We start from the raw sequence: 24,906 nt of genomic DNA, 5'->3' as shown, positions 1-24,906 counted from the left end.
CGTGAGGAGCTCCTCGGCAACAGGATGAAGTCGGTTGTGGAGGAGGCGAGCGACGACTTTCCCAGGGGCTGATAGCCGGGAGATTCCCCTGTAGTTACCGTAGTCGGACTTGTACCCTTTTTTAAAGATGTTCACGATCACTGCATCTCTAAGATCTTCCCGCATGTTCTCCTCCCGCCAGATGAGAGAGAGGAGGTGATGTATTCGCGCCAGACGTTCGTCTCCACCATACTTCACTGCCTCAGCAGCGATTCCGTCCGCCCCCGTAGCCTTGTTATATCTTTAGATTTCTTGTGGCGTTTTCTATCTGGCGAAGTGTTGCGATCTCATTGAGGTGGTGGCGGGTAGCATTCTGCGGAATGAAGTCAACGACAGTCGTGTCAAACATTGTATTACATAAGCTATACTGCACAGAAACAGTCCATTCGCCCCAGCCAGTCTTTTATGCTCCACGGGTGCCTCCGCTCAATTTCAACAACAGTCTAACGCTCGATTTCCTTCTCTCTCATATGCCTGTCTAGCCCCACCTTAAATACTTCCATACTATTCTCTTCAACCACTCCCTGTGGTACCGATTTCCAGAATCTCAACATTCTTTGGGTAAATAAGTTTCTTCTGAATTCCCGATGTTGATTTCATGGTGACTATCATATATTGATAGCGTCTAGTTATTCTCTTCCCCACCAGTGGAAACATTCTCACTGCATCCACTCCATCAAAATCTTTCATAATTTGAAATGCCTCTATCAGGTCACGGCTCAGATTCTTTTTTCAAGCGAAAAGGAATACTGCCTGCTCATCCTTTCCTGATTTGTATACGCTGGCTGTTCTGTTATCATCCTTGTAAATCTTCTCTGCATCCTCTGAAATGCCTCTATGTCCTTTTTATAATATGGCGACCAGAACTGTGCATTGTACTCTAAGCGTGATCTAATGAAGGTTAAATACAGGATTAGCATAATGTGACTACTTTTCAATTCTGTATGTCTGGAAATAAGTCAGCGTGTTTTCTTTGCTTTTTTATGGCCTTGCTAACCTATGTCGTTATTTTTTAGAATTTTGTATTTGTACTCCGAGATCTATTTGTTCCTGAACACCACGTCGATGGGAAACTTCCAGCAATAAGTGACCTCCGTAAGTTTACGACCTAAATGTTTAACACCTCATATTTATATGGTTTGAAATTCATTTGCCAATTATATGCCCATTCTGCAAGTATATTAATGTCCTCCGGTAAGCTGTTTCACCATTCCTCAGTATTGACTATTCCTCCTAATTTGGTGTCACCCGCACATTTAGAAATTTTGTTTTTGCTTCATAGATCAAAATCTTTAATATGCTTTGTGAACAGCAGCGGTCCCAGTACCAATCCTTGTGGAACACCAGTACCCGCCTTCTGCGACTAAGTAAAGCTACTCTCTGATTTCTGTCTTGAAGTCAGCTATCTCTCCATTCTGCTAGGTATCTCCTGACTCTTCATTCTCTGACCTGGCTTGAGGTTTTTTTGTTCATATGCAACAAACTACTTTTTGCAATTGTATTCATTCAAGCATATCGACATCGCTAGCTAGGGCAGCATTTGTTGCCCATCTCTATCTGCCCTTGTGAAGTTGGCGGTGAGTCAAATTTTCGCAACTTAATGGCACGCCAGGCAATTGCAGAGGTCAGTTAAGAGCCAATTACATTGCTGTGGGTTTGGAGTCATATAGGCACTGACCGGTAAGGATGGCAGATTTCCCTCCCTAAAAGTGACAAGTGAACCAGATGGGGAGTTTGTTACAATGGTCACCATTACTGATACTTTTAAAATTCCAGGTTTAATTAATTGAATTTTAATTTCCCCACTCTCGTGGTGGGCTGTGATTTCCTTTCTCTGGATTATTAGTCAAGTTATATAACCATCATGCCACTGTGATTGACCTCCGTCTGTGTAATGCGCTCAAGGGGCTTAATGACTCCTCCTATGCCTGTGCAACAGGTTGAGGGAAGGAATGGCATGCTCCTGTTCCTATGTAACAGGATCGAGAGGTTGATTAGCTTCATCCTGTTCCTGTATAACAGGTTCGTTAGGCTCAAATGCCTCATCCTCAGCCTATGCTGCAGTTCCGAATGGTTAAATGGGCTTCGAGTCTTCTAATAGCTAAAACTAAAGGAGCTGAATGGCTTCCGCCCGTTCTCTGCCTCAGGCTCGAGGGGTTAATGGCCTTCCCGTACCCTTGAGCAACAGACAGGAGATGCTCAATGGCATCCTCGTATTTCTGCTCAACAGCTTCGTTGGATTGGCCTTACATTCTCGTTATCTATGCAACAGGTTCGAGCGACCGAATGGAGTTCGACATTTCTTGCAAAACAGGCGCAAGAAGCTGAATGGCTTCCTCCTGCCCTTTGCAATTGGTTTGAGGGGTTAATGGACACAATGGCCTCCACCTGTCCGTGTGTAACAGGCTCGATTGCTTGCCTCTGCTAGTATGCAAAATACTCAGATGATAATTGGGAAGGACTGCAGCCACTTGTGCAACAACAAGAGCAGGTACCGCAGCTCGCCTTCTTTGAGGTATTGTTTTGCTGCATAATTCACTGTGCAGCCCAAGCCCAAATCCTGACTTTGGTGTGAGTGGAACCCACAAATGTTTAATGTGCCTGGATTAGAAGTGTCAACGTGCTATCCGATGCATCACAGAGCCGCCAAATGCTACATCAGTACAAAATTAAAATAGTGTTGATGCATAATCTGAGCTAAAAACAGAAAAATCTGCAAACATTCAGCAGATGAGGCAAAAACCTGCGGAGAGAGAAACAGAGTGAATGTGTCAGGTCTATGAACTTTCATCTCAACTGGATCAATCTCTGCCTTCCAAAACGGATGCTCTTCCAGACCCGAATCATCATATTTCTGTTTGAAAGGGATATTTTTTCATTGACTGATGGAACTTTTCAGCTCGGAAGGAGGCCACTTCGCCCCATTGTGTCCACAATGTCCGACAAATAGCTAACCCACCTAATCTCACTTTCCAGCTCTTCTTGTTACCATGTAACAATCTATGGTTTCATTTTATTCATTCAAGCATGTTGACATCGCTAGCAAGGAGCTAATGGCCTTCTCCTGTTCTTGTGTAACAGACTGGACGGGCTCAATTGCCTCCTACTATTTCTGTGCAACGGGTTCGTTGGTTTGGCATTGCCTTCTCCTCATCTATGCAACAGGTTCGCACGACCGAATTTGATGCAGTCATCCTAAATATTGAATATCCAACTAATTTGGCATCATTCGCAAATTGAGAAATTATGTTTTTGATTCCGAGTTCTAAGTCTTTAATATAAATTGTAAACAACAGGGGTCCCAGCATTGATTCTTGTGGAACAGCACTAGCCACCATCTGCCACCATGAAAAGCTAACTTTTACACCTACTCTCTGCTTTCTGTCTTGAGGCCAGCTAGCTATGCATTTATCTAGTTGTCTCCTGATTCCACATTCTCTGACCTGTCTTGCGGTTCTTCTGTTTAACAATATAGAGATCCTCGTACTTCTTTTATTCATTCAAGCATTTGGATAATGCTAGCAGGGCAGCCGCTGTTGCCCTTCCATAATTGGCCTTGTGAAGGTATAGGTTAGCCATCTTATGCAACTGAGTTTCTTGCTAGGTCATTTCAGAGGGGTGTTAAGAGTCAACCACGTTACTCGGGATCCAGAGCCACATTTGGGCCCAGATCGGTAAGGACGGCAGATTTTCTTCACTAAAGGAGACTATCGAACGAGATGGGTGTGTTGCATCAATGGTCAACATTACTAATACTTTTAAAATTCCTGATGTATTTAATTGAATTTAAATTGCCCTACTCTCGCGGTTGGCTATGATTTTCTCTCACTGGATTACTAGTCCAGTGCCATAACCATTATTCTATTATATTTGGCGTCCGCCTGTGCAACAGGTTGAGGGATGGAATGTCATCCTCCGAGTGCTGTGTAACAGCTTCGAGGGGGTGATTAGTCTCAACCTGTTCCTGTATAACAGGTCTGTTGGTCTGAAATGCCTCGTCCTAATCCTATGTAACGTGTTCTATTAAGGGGAGAGCGGAGTGGGGTTCGGGATGTTGTGCCGGCGGGGGGGGGGAGGGGAGGAGCGGAGGTCGTGGTGCAGAGAAATCAAGAAAGCTAAAAATAAATGAAAATGAAGCAATGCCGGAAAGTGATTGTTGTAATGTAACCACATTATGTCAAGAAGGGACAGAGCATAGAAACAAAAGGGGGCACTAACACAAAGGATCCTGATAAGAAAAAAAGCGATAAGATAAATAGGGCTATAATACAAAATAATGTTACGATTTCTAATAATGTTAAAACGACAAATCTAAAAGCATTGTATCTGAATGAACGAAGCATCTGTAATAAGGTAGAAGAATTGACAGCTCAAATAGAAGTAAACGGATACAATATAGTTGCAATTACAGAGATATGGTTGCGCGGTGACCAGGGTTGGGAACTGATTATCAAACATTATCCGGTATTTAGGAAGGACAGGCAGAAAGGAAGAGCGGGTTGTGTGACATTGTTCATAAAGGCTGACATCAGCGCAATAATGTGAAATACGGCACAGAATGTCAAGATGTAGGTTCAGTCTTGGTGGCGCGAAGGAGAACGAAGGGCCAGAAAAGATTGGAGTGAGTTGTCTATAGGCCGCCAAACAGTTGTGTTAATATAGTGGATAACATTTACAGTACATTAGCACTGCATGTAGCAAGGGTACTACCATAATCGAAGATGACTTTAAACTACATATAGATTAAAGTAATAATAATATGGCCGATTGATTCCTGGCATGTGTATGAGATGTGTTTTTAGCCCAGTATTTTCGGAGCCTACTAGGGAACAGAATATCCTAGATTGGGTATTATGTAATGAGAAGGGGTTATTTAACAATCTTGTTGTCCGGGGTCCTTTCGGGAAGAGTGGCAATAATATGATTGAATTATTTATTAAGATGGAAAGTGAAGTATTCCAATCCGAATCTATGGTCCTAAATCCAAGCAAAGGAAACTACGAATGTATGGGGAATGAATTAGATGTGATAGATTGGGAAGAGTCAATAAACGTCATGTTGGTGGATGGATAATTGCTAACATTTCAGGAACGAATGCATGATTTGCGACAGTTATACTTTCTTTTCTGGCGTAAAAACACAAAAAAGTGTACTGGCACAACCATGACTAACAAAATAAACTAAGGATAGTATTAGATTCAAAGAAGAGTTATACAAAGTTGCTAGAAAAATAGCAAGCCTAAGGATGGGGGACAATTTAGAATTCAGCAAAAATGTGCCAAGAGATTGATTAAGAGGCGAGACATAGAATATGAGAGTGAACTTGCAAGGAACATAAACATCGACTGTAGTCGATTCTACATGTTCATAAACAGGAAAAGATTAGTGAAGACCAATGTAGGCCCTTTACAGACAGAAACGGGGGAATTTCGAATGGGGAAATAATGAAATGGCAGGACAATTAAATAAATACTTCGGTTCTGTCTTCAAGGACGAGGACACAAATAACATTCCAGAAATGCTTGTGAACCAAACGTCGATGTGCAAGCAGAATTAAAGGAAATTATTATTTGTAAGAAAATAGTTCTGAGGAAACAAATGGGAATGAAGGCCGATTAATCCCCAGGGCCTGATGATCTGCATCCCAGAGTACTCAAAAGGTTGCAATGGAATGAATGCATGCATTGGTTGACAACTTCCAAAAATCTGTAGTTTATGGAACATTTCCTGCAGACTGGACGGTGCAAATGTAACCCTACCGTTTAAAAATGGATGGAGAGAGAAAACAAGGAACGACAGACCGGTTAGCCTAACATCAGCTGTAGGGAAAATAAGAGAGCCAATAAGAAAGGATTTTATAACGGCACACTTACATAATATCAAAGGGATTAGAAAAAGTCAACATGAATTCATGAAAAGAATTCATGAGTATGTAACTGATAGAAAACATAAGGTAGAACCAGTGGATATAGTGCATTTGGATTTTCAGAAGGCCTCTGATAAAGTGCGACGTAAGATGTAGTGTGCAAAATTAAAGTACATCGGATTGGGGGTAAGTTACTAGCATGAATTGAAAATTGGTTAACGGACAGGAAACAGGATCGATGGGCAGAGGGACCGGTGTCCTTGTAAAGCTGACATGTGAAAGCATACATGCAGGTGCAGCAAGCAGTTAGGTATGCAGATGATATGTTGGCCTTCATTGCAAGTGGATTTGAGTAAAGGAGCAACGATGTGTTACTAGTTATACAGAGCCTTGGTGAGACCGCACCTGGTGTATGGCGTGCAGTTTTGTTTTCGTAAATCAAGAAAGGATATACTTAACACAGAGGGAGTGCAGCGAAGGTTCACCAGACGGATTATTTGGATGGCAGGACTGTCGTATGAGGAGGGATTGGGTCGACTCGGCCTGTATTCAGTAGATTTTATAAGAATGAGAGAAGATCTCATTGAAAATTATACCATTGTGACCGGGGTGAATAGACTGGATGCAGGGAACATGATTCACCTGATTGGGCAGATTTTAACAAGGCGTCACAGTCTCAGGATACGGGGTAGGAAGTTTAGAAAGGAGAAGTGGAGGTTTTCTTCCACTCAGAGAGTGGTGCAGCTGTGTAATTCTTTACCACAGAAGGCTGTGAAGCCCGAGTCACTGAATATATTTAAGATGGGGATAGATTTCTAAACACAAAAGACATCAAGTGATATGGGGGAAAAGCGTGAATATGGTGTTGAGATAGAGGATTAGGAATGATCATATTAAATGGTGGTGCAGACTCGAATGGCCGAATGGACGACGACTGCTCCCGTTTTCTATGTTTCTATGTTCTAGGATCGAAATGGACTTTTGCTCTTCTTGTAGACCAAGCTCAAGGAACTGATCGGCTTCTGCCTCTCTGAAGGCTCAAATTTGAGGCGTTAATGGCTTCCTCCTTTCCATGTGCAACAGTGCGGTGCGGCTGAATGGCCTCCTCCTCAATCTGTGTAACAGGAAAGTGTGCCTCCTCGTCATCTATGCTGGAGGTACGAGCGTCCGAATGGCGTTCTACTATTCTTGTATAAAAAGCCCAAATATCTGAATAGCTTCCTCTTGTCCCTTGCAACTGGCTCGAGGGGTTAATGGAATTCTGCTGTCCTTCTGTTACAGGCTTGATGGCTTGCTCCTGTTGCTGTGCAACAGACTCAGTGTGCTAAGAGAACTCAATAGGAAAGAGGGTGGGATTGGAGCCACTTGTGTAACAGGAAGTGCAGGCGCCGCAGTTTCCCTTCTCGGAAGTATTGATTTGATGCAAAATGCACTGAGCGGCCGAAGAAACACCTGATCATGATCTCAATTCCGACTTAAATCCGAGCTATCCAGACTAATGCCACTTTCCAGCTCTTGCACCGTAGCTTTTTAGATTACTGGAATTCAAGTGCACATTCAAGGACTTTTTAAAAGTCGTGAGGACTTCGCCCTCTAAAGTCCTTTCAGGCAGTGATTTCCAGATTGTCACCACTTCATGAGTGAAAGCATTGCACCTCAACTCCCTTATAACCTCCTACGAATTACTTTAAATGTATGCCGCCTGGTTGTTGACAACTCCGCTAAGGGAAATCGATCCGTTCTATGCACTCTATCTAACTAGTCAAAATTTTATTCACTTCAATACGGACACCTCTTAGCCTCCTCTGTTCCAAAGAAAACAAACACTGTCTATGCAATATTTACTCACAGCTAAATTCACCATCCGCCTAAGTCTACCCTGTATCTTCCCGAGTGCAGTCTGATCTTTCCTGTAGTACAGTGGCCAGAACAGCATGTAATACTCTAGTTGTAGCCTAACTAGAGTGTTACACATTTGAAGCATAACTTCCCCGTTCCCCGATCTTATACTCTGTGGCTCATCTAATGAAGGCAACTATTCCGTGTTGATTCTTTACATAGAAATATAGAAAATAGGCGCAGCATACGCCATTTGACACTTCGAGCCTGCACCACCACTCAATAAGATCATGGCTGATCATTCCCTCAGTACCCCGATTCTGTTTATGTCCATACCCCTTGATCCATTTAGCCGTAAGGCCATACCTAACTCCCTGTTGAATATATCCAATGAACTGGCATTCATAACTCTCTGCGGCAGGGAATTCCACAGGTTAACAACTCTCTGAGTGAAGAAGTTTCTCCTCCTCTTATCCTAAATAGTCTGTCGCTTATCCTAAGATTGTGTCCCCTGGTTCTGGACTTTTGCAACATCAGGAACATTCTTCCCGCATCTCACCTGTCCATTCCCGCCAGAATCTTATATGTTTCTATGAGATCCCCTCTCATCTTTATAAACTCCAGTGTATAAAAGCCCAGTTGATCCAGTTCTCCTTATATTTCAATCCAGCCATCCCGTGAATCAGTCTGGTGCACCTACGCAGCAATCCCTCAATAGCAAGAATGTACTTCCTCGGATTAGGAGATCAAAACTGAACAGAATATTCCAGGTGAGATCTCACCAAGGCCCTGTAGAACAGCAGTAAGACCAGCCAGCTCCTATATTCAAATACCCAAGCTATGAAGGCCAACATACCATTAGCCTTTTTCACCGCCTGCTGTACCTGCATGCCAACTTTCAATGACTGATGTACCATGACACCCAGGTCGCGTTGCACCTTCAGTTTTCCTAATCTGCCGCCATTCAGATAATATTCTGCCTTCGTGTTTTTGCCACCAAAGTGGATAACCTCACATTTATAAACAGTACACTGCATCTGCCATGTATTTGCCCACGCACCAAACCTGTCCAAGTCATCCTGCAGCCTCTACGCGTCCTCCTAACGGCGCACACCGCCACCCAATTTAGTTTCATCAGCTAACCTGGAGATATTACACTCAATTCCTTCATCCAAATAATTAATGTATTCTATGAAGAGCTGTGATCCCAGCACTGAGCCCTGCGGCACTCCACTAATCACTGCCTGCAAATTCTTAAAAGGATCCGTTTATCCCGACTCTCTGCTTCCTGTCTGCCAACCAGTTCTCTATCCACATCAGTACATTACCCCCAATACCATGTGCTTTGATTTTGCACACCGATCTCTTATGTGGGACCTTGTCAACAGTCTTTTGAAAGTCCAAATATCACATCCACTGATTTTCCCTTGTCCATTTAGCAAGTTATATCGTCAAAAATTCCAGAAGATTTGTCAGTCATGATTTTCCCTTCATAACTCCATGCTGGCTTGGACCGACCCTGTCACAGCTTTCCAAAAGCGCTGCTATTTCATCCTTAATTAGTGAATCCAACATTTTCCCCACTAATGATATCAGGCTAACCATTCTATAATTACCCATTTTCTCTATCCCTCCTTTTTTAAAAAGTGATGTTACATTAGCTACACTCCAGTTCATGGGAATTGATCCAGAATCGATAGACTGTTGTAAAATGACCACCAATGCATCCACTATTTCTAGGGCCACTTCGTGAACTACTCTCGGATGCAGACTATCTAGCCCCGAGAATTTATCGGCCTTCAATTCCATCAATTTCCCGAAGACAATTTCCCATCTAATAAGGATATCCTTCAGTTCCTCCTTCTCACGAGACCCTCGGTCCATTAACACATCCGGAATGATATTTGTGCCTTCCATCGTGAAGACAGAACGAAAGTATGTGTTCAATTACTCTACTATTTCTTTGTTCCCCATTATCAATTCACCTGAATCCGACTGCCAGCGACCTACGTTTGTCTTCACTAATTTTATTCACTTCAAATATCGACAGAAGCTTTTGCACTCATTTTTTATGTTTCCGGCAAGCTTCCTCTCCTACTCTATTTCCCCCCTCTTAATTAAACCCTTAGTCCTGATCTGCTGCATTGCAAATTTCTCCCAGTCCTCAGGTTTGTTGCTTTTTCTGGCCAATTTATAAGCCTCTTCCTTAGATTTCACACTCTCCTTAACTTCCCTTGTTAGCCACGGTTGAGCCATCTGCCCCGTTTTATTTTTACTCTGGGCAGATATATAAATTGTTAAAGTTGATCCATGTGGTCTTTAAATGTTTGCCATTGCCTATCCATCGTTATCCCTTTAAGTATAATTTGCCAGTCAATTCTAGCCACTTCACGCCTCATACCGTCGTAATTAACTTTTCTTTATTTCAGGTCCCTAGTTTCTGGATTAACTGTGTCACTCTCCATCTTAATAAAGAATTCGACCTTGTTATGGTCAATCTTCCCCAAGGGGCCTCGGACAACACGATTGCCAATTTGCCCCCTCTCATTACACATCACCCAGTCTAGGATGGCCAGCTCTCTAGTTGGTCCGTCGATATATTTATCTCGAAAACCATCCCTAATACACGCCAGGAAATCGTCCTCCACCGCAGTGCTACCAGTTTATTCAGCCCAATGGTAACTGCTGTACCATTATTGCACATATCACTTATTTCTTGTTTGATGCAGTCCCCAACCTCACTGCTAGTGTTTGTAGGTCTGTACACAATTGCCACTATCGTTTTCTGCCATTTGCTATTACGCAACTCGACGCATAACGCTTCCATATCATCCAAGCTAATGTCCCTCTTTACTATTGCATTAATTTCCTCTTCAACCACCAACGCCACCCCGCCTCCTTTTCCTTTCTGTCTATCCTTCCCATGCCTCTTATCTACTTGCCCTGCTACCCTCAAGGATTCTGTGGACATGCATTCCAATGTCTTTTGCACCTCTACACTTATCTGTGGCCTAACAGTTAATCTTTATTCGCTTTCCCTATAAGCACTCCCCAATTGCATTATCTCACACTTCTCCGTGTTGACTTCCATTAAACTCCTGACCAGTTCTTTGATATCTTCCTGCAATGTACAGCTTTCTTCCTCATTGTCAACCATACCTGGTTCACCAATATTTTAGTCACCTGCGCTAATTTGTATTCAGCGGTTAGTTGTCAAATTGTATCGTATAATACTCTTGTGAAGCACCTTGGACGTTTCTCTAATTTCAAGGCGCGAATTGTATATAAGTTGTCGTTTAGAATGTGTGTTATGTAACGTTATATGGAGTTTGCACCACAGAAAGAGCTAATTGTACCTAACTGGTGTTGCTGAAGTACATGTTCCACACTACCCTACTTCACCTGATCCAAGCAGCATATTGTTCTATTGCTTTCTCAGTCATGTGCTTAGGTACTCCCTCTAAAATAAATCTGTGCTATTCGCCGCAACTACTGCTCGTGTAGCATCTTCCACATTCTAACCACTCTTTGGTAAATAAGTTACTGTTGAATTGCCAACTAAATTTAGCGGTGACCTCCGTTCTGAAATCCTGCACTATACCAAACATTTTCTCCACATCAAATACCTTCATAATTTTAAAAATATTTCCCCCTTGTTTTTCTAGAAAGAAGCTCCCCAGTCTGTTCATTTACATTTCCCGAAATGTAAATCCTTTCAGTTCTGACCGAAATGTTTCCTTCTTTGCAATGAGATTCTATGATTCTACGATTTAATTTTCACATCGTCTGGGAGAGGCAACAGGGCAAGTATGCAGGCGGACTCTCTGATAATTTGCACCAACCATTGGACTATTAAAACTGCGTAACTGCGATGGCCGCGTGGTTAAGGCGTCGAATTTAAAATCCAAGGCGTGGTCTCTGCGCAAGTTCGAACCTTCCTCGCAGTGATTCAACAGGTCACTATTTTTTTACTCGACTCCCTGTGGATATCACTGGAATCTGACCACAATTCCCTCCACTGTCCTTTATTCCACTGATCGATGCAAAGCTGTTGTTCGAACTGGAAATACTAATAATTTATCGGTATCAATTAGTGATTGTTGGTTTGTTGGAAACTATCTGCAAAAATCAGTGAGAAATATAAACCGCATGAAAAAATGCATTTTAATAAATATCCCTGCATTGTAAGGGAGGAAATCACTTTCAGTTAATGAGTGGGAACGTGGTTTGGTTTTATAAAGTTGAACAAGATTTGACAAAATAACCGCGGCAGCATTTGACGTTGCAATTTTCTGATAACATCAGCGTTTTCATCAAAGTGAGGTGCCTCATCCATTAAGCGACGTGGCCCCTGCAGTTTGCAGCAGGCTGATGATGAGAATGAAGGATTACACAGCGGAATTGTATTTTGATCAGTTCCATATTTTGCACTGCAAACCAATCAGCGGCAGTGATACTTTCATTGATAGAAATACGGGAAGTCACAAAGTCCCGGAGGATATGGAATTATTCATTAAATGCTGGAAACACTCCGCAGGGCCATCAGCTCGAGGCAGAACTTATGTTTTGCAGCGTTGCTTCAATATACTATAGTTCCTGTGTGATTTTCGTTCCTGAATGTTTAAGCTGTTCTAAAATACTTGCAGCCCAGCCGCACCACCAAAAATATAATAAATGGACTGTAATCAGTTCGAACCCACAAATTTTGCGTTATTAGTACGATGCTCTCACCAACAGAGCTAACCTGCCTTAACACTGTGCCCTTTCTTAGGACACTTTTAAATTAAAATGCTAGCATTTCTACAGCGACATTCACCTCAGCACTTCACAAGGCGGTTCAGAGCAAACTAATTACAGTTAATTAACTGTTGTAATGTCGGAAACGCAAAAATGTATCTTTTGGAAGGAGGCCATTTCAGCCAATCGTGTCTGCGCAGGCCGACCAAGAGCTTTCCAGCCTAATTCTCACTTCCCAGCTCGAAGTAGGTTACAGCACTTTAAGTGGCATCCAAGTATTTTTAAAATGTGTGAGGATTTCTGCCGCTACCGCCCATCTAGGCAATGAGTTCCCGACTACCAGGACCCCCTGGGTAAAGACATTTATCCTCATAGCTCGTCGAACACTCCCCCTAATTCATCATCATAGGCAGTCGCTCGGGATCGAGGAAGACTTGCTTCCACTCTTAGCATGTGTTCTTAGGTGGCTGTACAGTTCAATACGGGAACCACAGTCTCTGTCAAAGGTCGGACAGATATTAGTTGAGGGAAAGTATGGAAAGGGATCCTGGTTTGTCGCACGCTCCTTCCGCACTTGATTTCTGCATGCTCTCGGCGACGATAATCGAGGAACTCAGGACACTCCCGAATGCACTTCCTCCACTTAGCGCAGTCTATGGCCAATGACTCCCAGGTGTCAGTCGGGATGTCACACTTTATCAAGGAGGCTTTGAGCGTGTCCTTATAACATTTCCTCTGCCCGCCTTTGGCTCACTTGCCATGGACGAGTTCCTAGAAGAGCGCTTGCTTTTGCAATCTCGTGTCTGGCATGTGGCCTGCCAGCGGAGCTGATCAAGTGTGGTAAGTGCTTCAATGCTGGGTATGTTCTCCTGGGCGAGGACGATAATGTTTGTGCGTCTGTCCTCCCAAGAGATTTGCAGGATCTTGCGGAGACATCGCTGGTGGTTTTCTCCAGCGACTTGAGGTGTTTACTGTCCATGGTACAGGTCTCTGAGCCATACAGGAAGGCGGGTATTACTCCGGCTTGTAGACAATGAGTTGGTGACAGTTTTAAGGCATTGATCTTCAAACACATTTTTTCCTCAGGCGGACGAAGGCTGCACTGGCTCACTGGAGAGGGTGTTGCCTCTAATCATCAATGCCTGCTCTTGTTGATAGGAGGCTCCCAAGGGAGGGGAAGTGATCCACCCCACAATTACTTTAAAACTATTCCCCCTGATTGTTGACCACTCTGTAAAGGGAAACAAGTCCTTCCTACCAACTCTATCTAGGGCCCTCATAAAGTTATGCAACTCAAACAGTCTCCCCACAGCCTCCTCTGTTGCAAAGATAACAGACTCAGCATTTCCAATTTTCCTCATCATCAAATTTCTCCAGTCCAGGCAACTTTTTTTGTAAATCTCCTCAATACCCTTTCCAGCGCAATCACACCTTTTTTCTGAAATGTGATGACGAGAACTGCACACAGCATTCCAGCTGCCGCCTGACCAATGTTTTATACAGTCAATTATAATGTCCTTGCTGTAACCTACAGAGGTATGGACCGAGAGCTGGTAAGTGGGATTAGGCTGGTAAACCTCTTGTTGGCTGGCACAGATATGATGGTAAGTACTCCACGGAATCCAATACGGCCAGGGTGATCTCCTGGACTAATTTCAATCGACAAGATGGAGAGGAATTTACACAGATTTTTCCCCACATTATCTTGCGTTTTTTTTCTGTTTTTTGCTTCTCCCATGATTTCGCATGGCTCGGGTTGGGGTGGTGTGTATAATATTTGGGTGCAAGGGGTGTAGCAGTTGTGTGGGGCAGACTTATTAGGCAGGGGATTCTTTATCTTTCCGCCATTGTCAATCTTCACACGTTCATATATAGCCTTCAGGGTTGTTGTTCAAAGGGCCTTGTGCCTCGTTTTCAGCCGGCACGTATACTATGGGCCGAAGTGGTCCCCGTCAGTACTGTGGATTTCTAAGTTTCTGTGTTCCTTCACAGATCCAGACTATTCCTTCACAGACCCAGACAGCTACAACACTGACTCAGACTGCTCTTTCACATTCTCAGACTCTATCTTCACAGATTCAGAATCTTCCTACACAGTCCCACACTCTACCTTCACAGATCCAGACTTTTCCTGCACTGACCAAGACAGCGGCTAAACAGACCCAGGCAGCTCCCGTACGAGGGGTACTGATCCTACACCGACTTAGATATTACTGCACAGATCCAGACACTCCTGTGCAGACAGGCAAACCTCATACACAGCATCAAAATCCTTGTTTACAGATTCATACAGTTCCTTTCACAGACCCAGCATCAACTACACAGGAGCAAACATGTCCGCATCAGCCGCAGACAACACCAACACCTTTCCAGAGAGCTTCGATAGAGAACTGACATTTCCGACGTGAAAGTAGGCAGCTCCTGTACAGAACCAGGCAGGTGCTACACTGAAGCAGGGATCAACAGCACAAGCACAAACTTTCCTACACAGACCCATACAGCTCCTTTCAGAGACATAGGGACCTCCGAGACAGATTAATTCCCTCCTACATAGACGTAGATAGCTCTACCCTGGCCAAGGCATCACCAACACAGATCCAAGAGCTCCTACACAGATATAAGCAGTTCTTACACGGGCGCAGACTGTTCCAGCAAAGGACCAGACTGCTCCTACACCGAGCCAGACAGCTAGCTTCGGAGACCCAGACACCTCATTTGACGATCAAGACAGTATCGGCAATGAATCAAAAACGCCAATACAGAACCACACTGACCCAGAGAGATCAACCACAGCCCGACACCCCAACACGGACGCAGACTCTCCTACACAAACATTGACAACTCTTGCACAGACCCAGTCAGCTCCCAACCTGACACATGGAGCTGCAGTACAAACCACGACACTCTCTGCAAGCACGGATAAAACTTAGACAGACAGTCAGCTCACAATCTGACACAGGCAGCTGCAACACAGACCCAGACAGCATCTTACGAGATCCAGAAACTATTACACAGAAACTGAAAGTTCTTATAGTGACCCAGACACTCCTACATATACCCAGAGAGCTTGTCATTGAATCCAATGCCGAATGCTGCAGATAACGGAAATGTATAGGCTTACAAAGGACAGCTTAGCCTAAGCTGCCTTTCTGCCTAACCCAACCATGCCAGCGTTTATGTTCTAATCTAATCTTCTCGAGAATTTCCTGATTTAAATCTATCAGCGTAGCCGTCTATTCCTTTCTCCCTCATATGCTTGTATAGCCTCTCATTAAATGTATCTATACTATTCGCTTGAACCACTCCTGCACTTTTGAGTTCCACATTCTCATCACTCTTTCCAGAAAGAAGTTGCTTCTGAATTCCCTAGCTTGTTCATCAATTCCTCTTATGAATAACCTCACGTTTCTGGTATCGTCCGTGTAATCCTCTCTGCACCCTCCAAAGTATCTCTATATCATCTTTATAACCAGAACTGCATGCAGTACACTAAGTGTGGTGGAACCGAGGTTCAATACTGGTTCAGCATAACCTTCCGACTTTGCAATTCTATAGCACTAGAAATAACCTCCACTCTTAGTTACCTTTATTTTGCCTTGCTAAACTCTATCACAATTTTAGTGAGTTGTACTGAGAGATCCTATTGTTCCTCTCCCCCCCACGCCGAGAGTCATTTGCGCCAAGTAATAAGTGACCTCCATATTCTTCCCACCAAAATGTAATAACTCACATTTATGTGTGTGGAACTTCATTGACAATGATGTGCCCATTCTGCATGTTTATCAGTGTTGTCCTTAATTTGCTGCAGTCCTTCTCAGTATAAATTTCCTACAATTTGGTATCATTAACTAATTTGGAAATTCTGTTTTTAGTTCCAAATGTAAATCGTTATTATAAATTGTGAACAATGTTGGTTCCGGCATTGATCCTTTTGGAAAACCACTACCGACCTTCTGCCAATGTGAATAGCTACCGTTTACGTCCAATCTCTGATTTCAGTCTTGAAGCGAGCTCGCTATCCATTCTGCTACTTATCCCCTGACCGTGTTCAGTAGGCTATTATTTGGTATCAAAGCGAAGCTCTTTTGAAAATCTCCATACATCACACTTATTGCCTTATTTATCAATGTCTACTCTCTCTATTACCTCATCAAAAATTATGTGAGGTTGGTCCAGCAGGACTTTCCCTCTTGAAATCAATGCTGATTATTCATTTTTATTCTTTTGGTATCTAGATGTTCTTCTATTTTCTCCGTTAGTAAGGGTTCCATTATTTTCCTATCGAAGAGACAATCATACCCCTTGACGACCGAGCTGAATAGCTGAGACAAGCAGGGAGTGCACAGTTTATTTTCCGCCTAAAGCGATTCAGCCTATCCCGCTTTCGACTGCGTAATACAGCGACATCAAGTTGTACTGTCAGTCTCGGATGAGTCGGTGTCTGTTTCAAATGGTCGTTCTGTCAGTGCTGCTTCACTCGGTGTGTGTTTAAACATGCAACGTGCTAGCTGCAGTGGTAATGTGCTTAAATCGTTGGATTCGGAATTTAATGGAATTATTTCCGAGTAGTTTCGAGCCCTACTCGCAGTGAATCAGTAGGTGGCGGCATTTGCTCGTAATCCGCTCTGTTTGGAGGTCATTTGAGCTGAAATGCTGCTGAATTATTTTGCAGCAACTTTTAGGCCACCTATTATGTCACGCTCCCTCAATCATCCACTCGTGTGAGTCCAGAGGATTGGGACATTTTAAAATCCAGCCAATAATGACTAAAAATATATTTAAAAGAGGATAGATAATGAATGTTAACTGACACGAAATATAAAAAAAAGGATAGTAAGAGTTTCTACAGGTTTATGCAAAGGAAAAGAGTGGCTAAAGTAAATGTTGGTCTCCTGGAGGATGAGAATGGGGAATTAATAATGTAGAACAGGGAATGGCAGAGACTTAGAACAAATATTTTGTATCAGTTCTCACGGTAGAAGTCACTAAAAACATCCCAATAGTGGATTATCCATGGGCTATAGGGAGGGAGGCACTTAATACTATCATTATCACTAATGAAGTAATAAGAGGTAAAATAATGGGACTAAAGGTGGACAAGTCCCCTGAATCTGATGGCTTATATCCTAGGGTCTTAAGAGAAAAGCGGCAGAGATACTGGATGGTTTGATGTAATCTACCAAAATTCCCTCGATTCTGGGTTCGTCCCAGCGGATGGGAATACCGCAAACGTAAAGCCCCTATTTAAATAAAGAGGCAGACGCAAAGCAGGAAACTATCAAGCAGTTAGACTAACATCTGTCGTTGGTAAAAAGCTGAAGTCCATTATTGAGGAAACAGTGGCAGGACATTTGATAAAACATGATTGAATCAAGCAGAGTCAACATGGTTTTATGAAAGGGAAGTCATGTCTGACAAATCCTGCAAATCTTTGAGGATGTATAGAGCAGAGTGGATAAGGGGGAACAAGTGGATGTGGAGCATTTGGATTTCCAGAAGGCATTCGATACGATGCCACATAAGAGGTTACTGCACAAGATAAACGCTCACGGGGTTGGCGGTAATATATTAGCATGGATAGAGGATTGGCTTACTAACAGAAATCAGAGAGTCAGGATAAACGGGTCATTTTCCGGATGGGAAACAGTGACTTATGGGATGCCGCAGAGATTTGTGCTGGATCCTCAACTATTTAAAACCTACATTAACTACTTGGATGAAAGGACCGAGTGTAATTTAGCCAAGTTTGCTGATGATACAAAGATGGGTGGGAAAGCAAATTGTGAGCAGCACAAAAAAAATCTTCATGGGATATAGACAGGCTAAGTGACTGAGCAATAATTAGGCAGATTTATTGTAATGTGGGAACATGTGAGGTTATCAACTTTGGCAGAAATAATAGAAAAGCAAATATTGGCACTGAAATTCGGCTTCCCCGGGTCTGTATGGAGTTCCTATGGACCCGGGAAGACATCGGAAATGCCGGTTTTCAGTGTGCAAGTTTCTGACTTGACAGATGGCCGTATCTCTGCAGCAAGGACACTTGCAAGTGGAAATTTCCGATATTTATTCTTACTAATAGCCTCAAAAATCTTGTGCCTGAAAAAGCAGGCGCATAGCCGACTTTTACAGGCGCAAGTGTTTTACAAAACACAAAAACAGATAAAATAAAGCTATTAAAACATATTGTATCATTAAAAACCCTCCCCACAACGGTAAGATTGTTAAAGAATATTTTAAAAAACCGTTAATTTTGTAAAGACTTTATTAACTTTAATTTAAATGGAAGTAGTGTAATTATTTTTTTTATAAGTGTTTTACCTGTTTGGGTCTGTGTTTTTAGTGTTTCAGGCTCTATCACAATCATAGTAACAGGAGAAAAGGATCCTGCGGAACTCCTGTTACTATGATACCTCACCTGATTGGCTGCCCAAAGCCATGTGACTCCAGCTCTAGGGCGTGCAAAAGCTGCGAAGCGCAGTCGAAGGAGTCCTCAAGAAAGTCGAACGAGGGCAACACCTCAACGTAGATGGGTATTTTTTCACTAAATCCCCGCGGGAAGGCCAAAGCGGCATTTCATGGCCCACAATTTAAATGGAGAATCGTTGCAACGTGATGCAATAAAAGGAGACTTGGGGGTCCTTGTGCATTAAACACAAAAACGTTATTATTCAGTTACAGTAAGTAATCAGGAAGGCATATAGCTTGTTGGCATTTATTGCAAGGGAGATAGAGTATAAAAACAATGAAGTCCTGCTACAACTGTACAGGCCACCACGTGGAGTACTGCGTACAGTTTTGTTCTCCGTATTTAAGGAAGGTTGTACTTGCATTGGAGGCTGCTCAGAGAAGGTTCACTAGGTTCATTCCGGAGATGAGGGCGTTGATTTGAGGATAGGTTTGGTAGGTTGGCCCTATACACATTGGAGTTCTGAAGAATGCCAGGTTATCTGATTGAAACGTATAAGATCGTTAGGGAGCTCGACTCGGTGGATGCAGAGAGGATATTTCCACTCATAGGAGAAAATAAAACAAGGGGATATAGTCTTAAAATAATGTGCCGCCTATTTAAAACTGAGATGAGGAAACATTTCCTCTCTCAGAGTTTTGTTAAACAATGCCCCAGAGCACTGTGGTCTGAATATATTTAAAGCGGAGATAGATAGCTTTTTGTGCAATAATTGGGTAAAGGGTTATGGAGAGCGGACAGGGAGGTGGAGCTGATTCAATTATCAGATCAGCCATCATCTTATTGAATAGCCGAGCAGGGGATAAATAGCCGACTCCTGCGCCTATTTCTTAAGTTCTTATGTTCCAAATACAACACATCTTCTGGCAACGGCAGTGCGATGTGGCCCAATGGATAAGGCGTCTGACTTTGGTGCTAATCATATCCTGCCGGTGCTGTATAACTCATCGGGTAATACCTTTTCGATTCTGCTGTGAAACTGTCTCAAATCTGGCCATTTCTTATACTCCCTCACCTGAAGTATTGGAAGGGCTTTTGCTTACAGAAGCTGATTGTAGACTTTGAACTTTGTCGACCTGGATGCTCGAGCCAGAAAATTGGTGAACTGGACTTTTTCGCAGGGTATATATGTTTGGATGCAAAAAACAGGAAACCGAAGGGCAGCTCACACTTTAGTCCTCAGACGAGGTGGCCGTGTGGTTAAGTCGATGTACTGCTAATCCCTTATACATTGCACGTGTTGATTCGGATCCCATTCTCGTAGGTTTTTTGTGGAATGTTTCATGCCTCTGTTTTTTTTTTCATTGTACTTTGCCCTCGAAGCTCATGTCCAAATTCATCGTTTTCTACCAAGCATGTTACATTCAGCTCATGAAATTTCTCACATTAACAAGCGAGCCTCAATGGCTTTTAGATAAAAGTAAATATAAACTTATGAATTTGCTCCATTTTCCCCACATTTTCCGAAATCGCAGAGCTTCGCATAAGCAACTAATGGAAACTAATCAACTGAGTAAAGTTAAATGTTTCCCGGTTTATGCGGCGCTGTGTCGACTTGACGTCTGACACCCGTGTTCCATTCGGCACGCAGGAACTCGCCTGAATTTGGATACATTTATATTCAGCGTCTATCTCAAATAATCTTGAAAAATCCTCAGCACTTTATTTTAGTCAGTGCCCATTCTCTAGTGCCGAAGGTTTGAAGGAGCTGGTCTTTGAATTCGTATCATGTGTGCCGAATGCATACGATTATTTAGGATATACAGAGCAGGAGCAGGCCATTCGACCCAACCAGTCGATTCCCACCTTTATGGTCCACTGGACATCCTCTCATCAGAATAACGCTATTTTCCTTTTTCGCACTTATACTTATCTACTGTCGCTTAAATGATTATATCCTACAAATCCCTGCGATAGTGAATTACACATTCTCAATCTCTGATAATTAAGTTTCTTGTGAATTCTTTATTTGATTTGTTGGTGACGATCTTATATTGATTCCCTCCAGTGACGGTCCTCCCCATATGTGGAAACTCTCTCTCTGTGCATTTAACCTATAAAACCCTTTTCATGTCTAGCAGACCTCTATTAGGTCACCCTCAGACTTCTCTTTTCAAGTGAAAAGAGACGCGGCCTGTTAATCCTTTCTTGATATATATCCTCGCATTTCATGTATCCTCCTTGTAAATCCTCTCTTTACCCTCTCTGGTTCCATTATATCAATTTTGTAAATAATATAGCGACCAGATTTGCACACAGTACGCCAAATGTGGTCGATCTGTAGCGGATTCTGTAATGACTGGGAATGAACCGGGCGTCGCCAGGCTGTCTGATCAGAGTAAAAGGCCTCATTCCATGAGGTAGTTTATAGCATTCCTGAAGGCATTTTGCTTGCAGAATCTGATTCTACATTTTGAAATTTGTCAATCTGTGTGCACGGGCAGGACTTTGAAGGTGAGGGGGACCTTTTAGCAGAGTATTTCTGGTTGGAGACTAACAGCACCAGATTGAATGGCTGAGTTGTCTTAGACAGTAGACGGGACGTTGAAGCCATTGCAGATAAACCGTTGTGCTCAGTTATTGTAAACTTTTGATGCTGATGAATCATCCGAGAATTTGACTGAAACTTACATACAATAGGCATTGAATCCAAATCTCCTGAAAACCACTGGTCTCTGCCCCAGCATTGTTCACGTCTTGTTAAAATGAACACTGACTATTGGAATTCTTCACTTCTTGAATGAAGGTGGAACAGAGATCCGGATCGGTGATTGAACTTTTCCTCACTTCAACCTTCAAATCATTCGTCTGGAGTGAACTGACAAAGATTTTTTAAGAAATGACATTCAAAGAGTAAACGTGCACGACAGTTCTCTTTACCACAAGACCTGCCCGTGCACCCCGATCAACAATGTGAAAAACTGACAGTCAGTTTCTATGAGCAAAATTAATTTCGCTAAGTCCGTTATGTAAGGTCAGAGACTGTTAGAAATGGTCGGGTAAAAACAGTTCCTTTCCACGTTGGAAGCCACTGGGCAAACCGACCTCAACGGACTCGAAACGCAATGTTATTTTCCATGAGGAGAGGTTGAGTCGACTAGGCCTATATTCTACAGAGTCGAGAAGAATAGGAGGTGATTTCATTGCGGAGCAGGCTCGAAGGGCCGAATGGCCGACCCTTTCTACTAATGCTTATTTTCTTATGTTCGTCGCATGCCTTGCGGATGCCCCCAGATCGACAATATGGAAAAAGCAGAATCAGTCTCTGTAAGCAGGCGTTTCCATAACTTCAGTTGAGTAACTGTCAGAATTGATCGCTTTTATGGGAGATTCGGAACACAGAAGAATAAGTTTTGCCCGGTGAGTTAAACAACCGGAGCACAACACGAACCTGCAAACTTCTGACAACATCACGATTAAAACTGAACGCGGATGCCTTATCCATTCGGCAATGTGTCCACAGCTGGTCACTTTGTTGTGCAGATAATTAGGAGCATTTTCAGGGCTTCAGCTATGATTAGAGAAAGAGTTTTACTCAAATATAAATACTTTTTGAATTATTCAACAGACGCGCTGTCAACTGGTTTCACTCCTACGCAAGGAAACCCATTTCGCTTTCAAATATATCACCTTAGAAATTCGGTCTTTACAGCTGTAATCACACTAATATTAAGCAGACACACGCAAAGAATGATCCTGCACAGACAGCACATCCCTTTTATACTAACAAAGAATGAACTGAACTGACAGCATATCCATTTAAAGAGACACAGAATGATCCGGGACTGACAGCACAGACATATTTAAACACATATTGGTCTACTTTGCTAAATCCCAAAATTCCCCCATCATTATAGGCAGTCCCTCGGAATTGAGGAGGAGTTGCTTCCACTGCCAAAGTGAGTTCTTACATGGCTGAACATTCCGATACGAGAGCCACAGACTCTGTCACAGGTGGGACAGACATTCGACGGGGGAAGGGGTCGGTTGGGCTGGATTGCCGCGCGCTCCGTCCGCTGCGTGCGCCTGGGCTCTTTACGCGCCTTGCATCAAGCCTTAAAGAGTTCAACGCCCTCCCGGATGGGCGATCTGCAGCCAGGGTCTCCCAGTTTTCAGTGGTGATGTCGCAGTTTACCAGGGAGGCTTTGAGGATGTCCTTATAACGTTTATGCTGTCCTCCTTTGGCTCGGTTACCATGAAGGAGCTCCGCCTAAAGCATTTGTTTCGGGAGTCTCATATCTGGCATGCGTACGATGTGGCCTGCACAGCGAATCTGATCGAGTGTGGACAGTGCTTCAGTACTGTAGATTTTAGCCTGGTCGAGGGCACTGATGTTGGTGTGCCTGTACTCCCCGGAGATTTTCACGATCTAGCGGAGAAATCGTTGGTGATATATCTCCAGCGACTTGAGGTTCCTTCTGTACATCGTGCATGCCTCAGACCCATACACGAGGGCGGGTATTTCTACAGCCCTATGAACCATGAGGTTGGTAATATATTTGTTAAGATCTGATCTTAAAACACTTCTTTCCGCAGGCGGCCGAAGGCTGTTCTGGCGCACTGGAGGCGATGCTGAATCTCTGCCATCGCATATGCCTATGTTGAAAAGAGGCTGCCGAGATATGTGAAATGGTCCACGTTATCCAGGGCCGTGCCTTGGGCCTTGATGATTGGAGCGCAGTGCTGTGCGGCGATGGCAGGCTGGTGAAGGAATTTTGTCTTACGGATGTTCAGCGTAAGGCCCATGCTTTCATATGCATCAGGGAATACAATGATTATACCCTGGAGTTCAGCCACTGATTGTGCACAGACGCAGGCGTCGTCCGCATAGTGCAGCTGAATGACAGAGGTAGGGGTGATCTTGTACCTGCCCTGGAGGCGGTGTTGTTTAAACAGCTTCCGACTGGTCGTGAGTTTAAATGGGGAGCTTGTTGATTGTGAGGTGGAGCATGACGGCGAGGAAAATTGAGATACGCATATGAGGGATAAGGGATTAGGACATTAGGCTGATAGAGTTGACGAGGATGGACAATATAACGTCATTTTAATTCCAGATGTATTTAACGAATTCAATTTCAATTCCACAGCTGCCATGGTTGAATGTGTACACATGCCTCTGAATCACTAAACCAGTAACATAACCACTGTGCAACCGTACACTTAACTTCATCCTTTACCTATGCAAATGGTTCAAGGGTATGAATAGCCTCTTTCAGCTCTTATGTAACAGGCTTGAGTGGCTGAATGACCAGCTCCGCTTCCTAAGTACAAGGGTCGAGGACTTAAATCGCCTCCTCCTGGATCGACTGGCTTATATTAACTGGAATATAGAAGAATAAGAGGGGATTGCATAGAAACAGATACAATTCTAACGGGATTGGACAGGTTAAATGCAGGAAGAATGTTCCCGATGTTAGGGAAATCCAGAACTAGGGATCAGAATCTAAGGATAAGGGAGAAGCCATTTAGGACTGAGATGAGGTGAAACTTCTTCACTCAGAGAATTGTGAACCTGTGGAATTCGCTATCACAGAAAGTTGTTGTTGCCAGTTCGTTAGATGTATTCAAAAGGGAGTAAGATGTGCCACTTACTGCTAACGGGATCAAGTGGTATGGAGAGAAAGCAGGAATTGTGTACTGATTTTGCATGATTAGCTATCATCATATGAATGGTGATGCAGGCTCGAAGGGCCGAATGGCCTACTCCTGCATCCATTTTCTAGGTTTGTATGTTTCTATGTATCCTGTTGATGTCTAATAAGTTGAACAGCGTTTAATCATCCCCTCTATTCCAATGTAAGTGTTTTGAGGGGCCGAATAGTGTGCTTCTGTGTAACAATTTATGGGGGCTGAATGACGTCCTCTTTTTCCACTGCCACAGGCTCGAAGTACTGAATCGCCTCTACGCGTTCCAGCGTAACAGGCTCAAGTGGCTGAATGCCCTCCTCCTATTCTT

Source organism: Pristiophorus japonicus, unplaced genomic scaffold, assembly GCF_044704955.1.
Source record: "Pristiophorus japonicus isolate sPriJap1 unplaced genomic scaffold, sPriJap1.hap1 HAP1_SCAFFOLD_73, whole genome shotgun sequence".
Lineage (NCBI taxonomy): Eukaryota > Metazoa > Chordata > Chondrichthyes > Pristiophoridae > Pristiophorus > Pristiophorus japonicus.
This window is presented reverse-complemented; position numbering follows the sequence as displayed.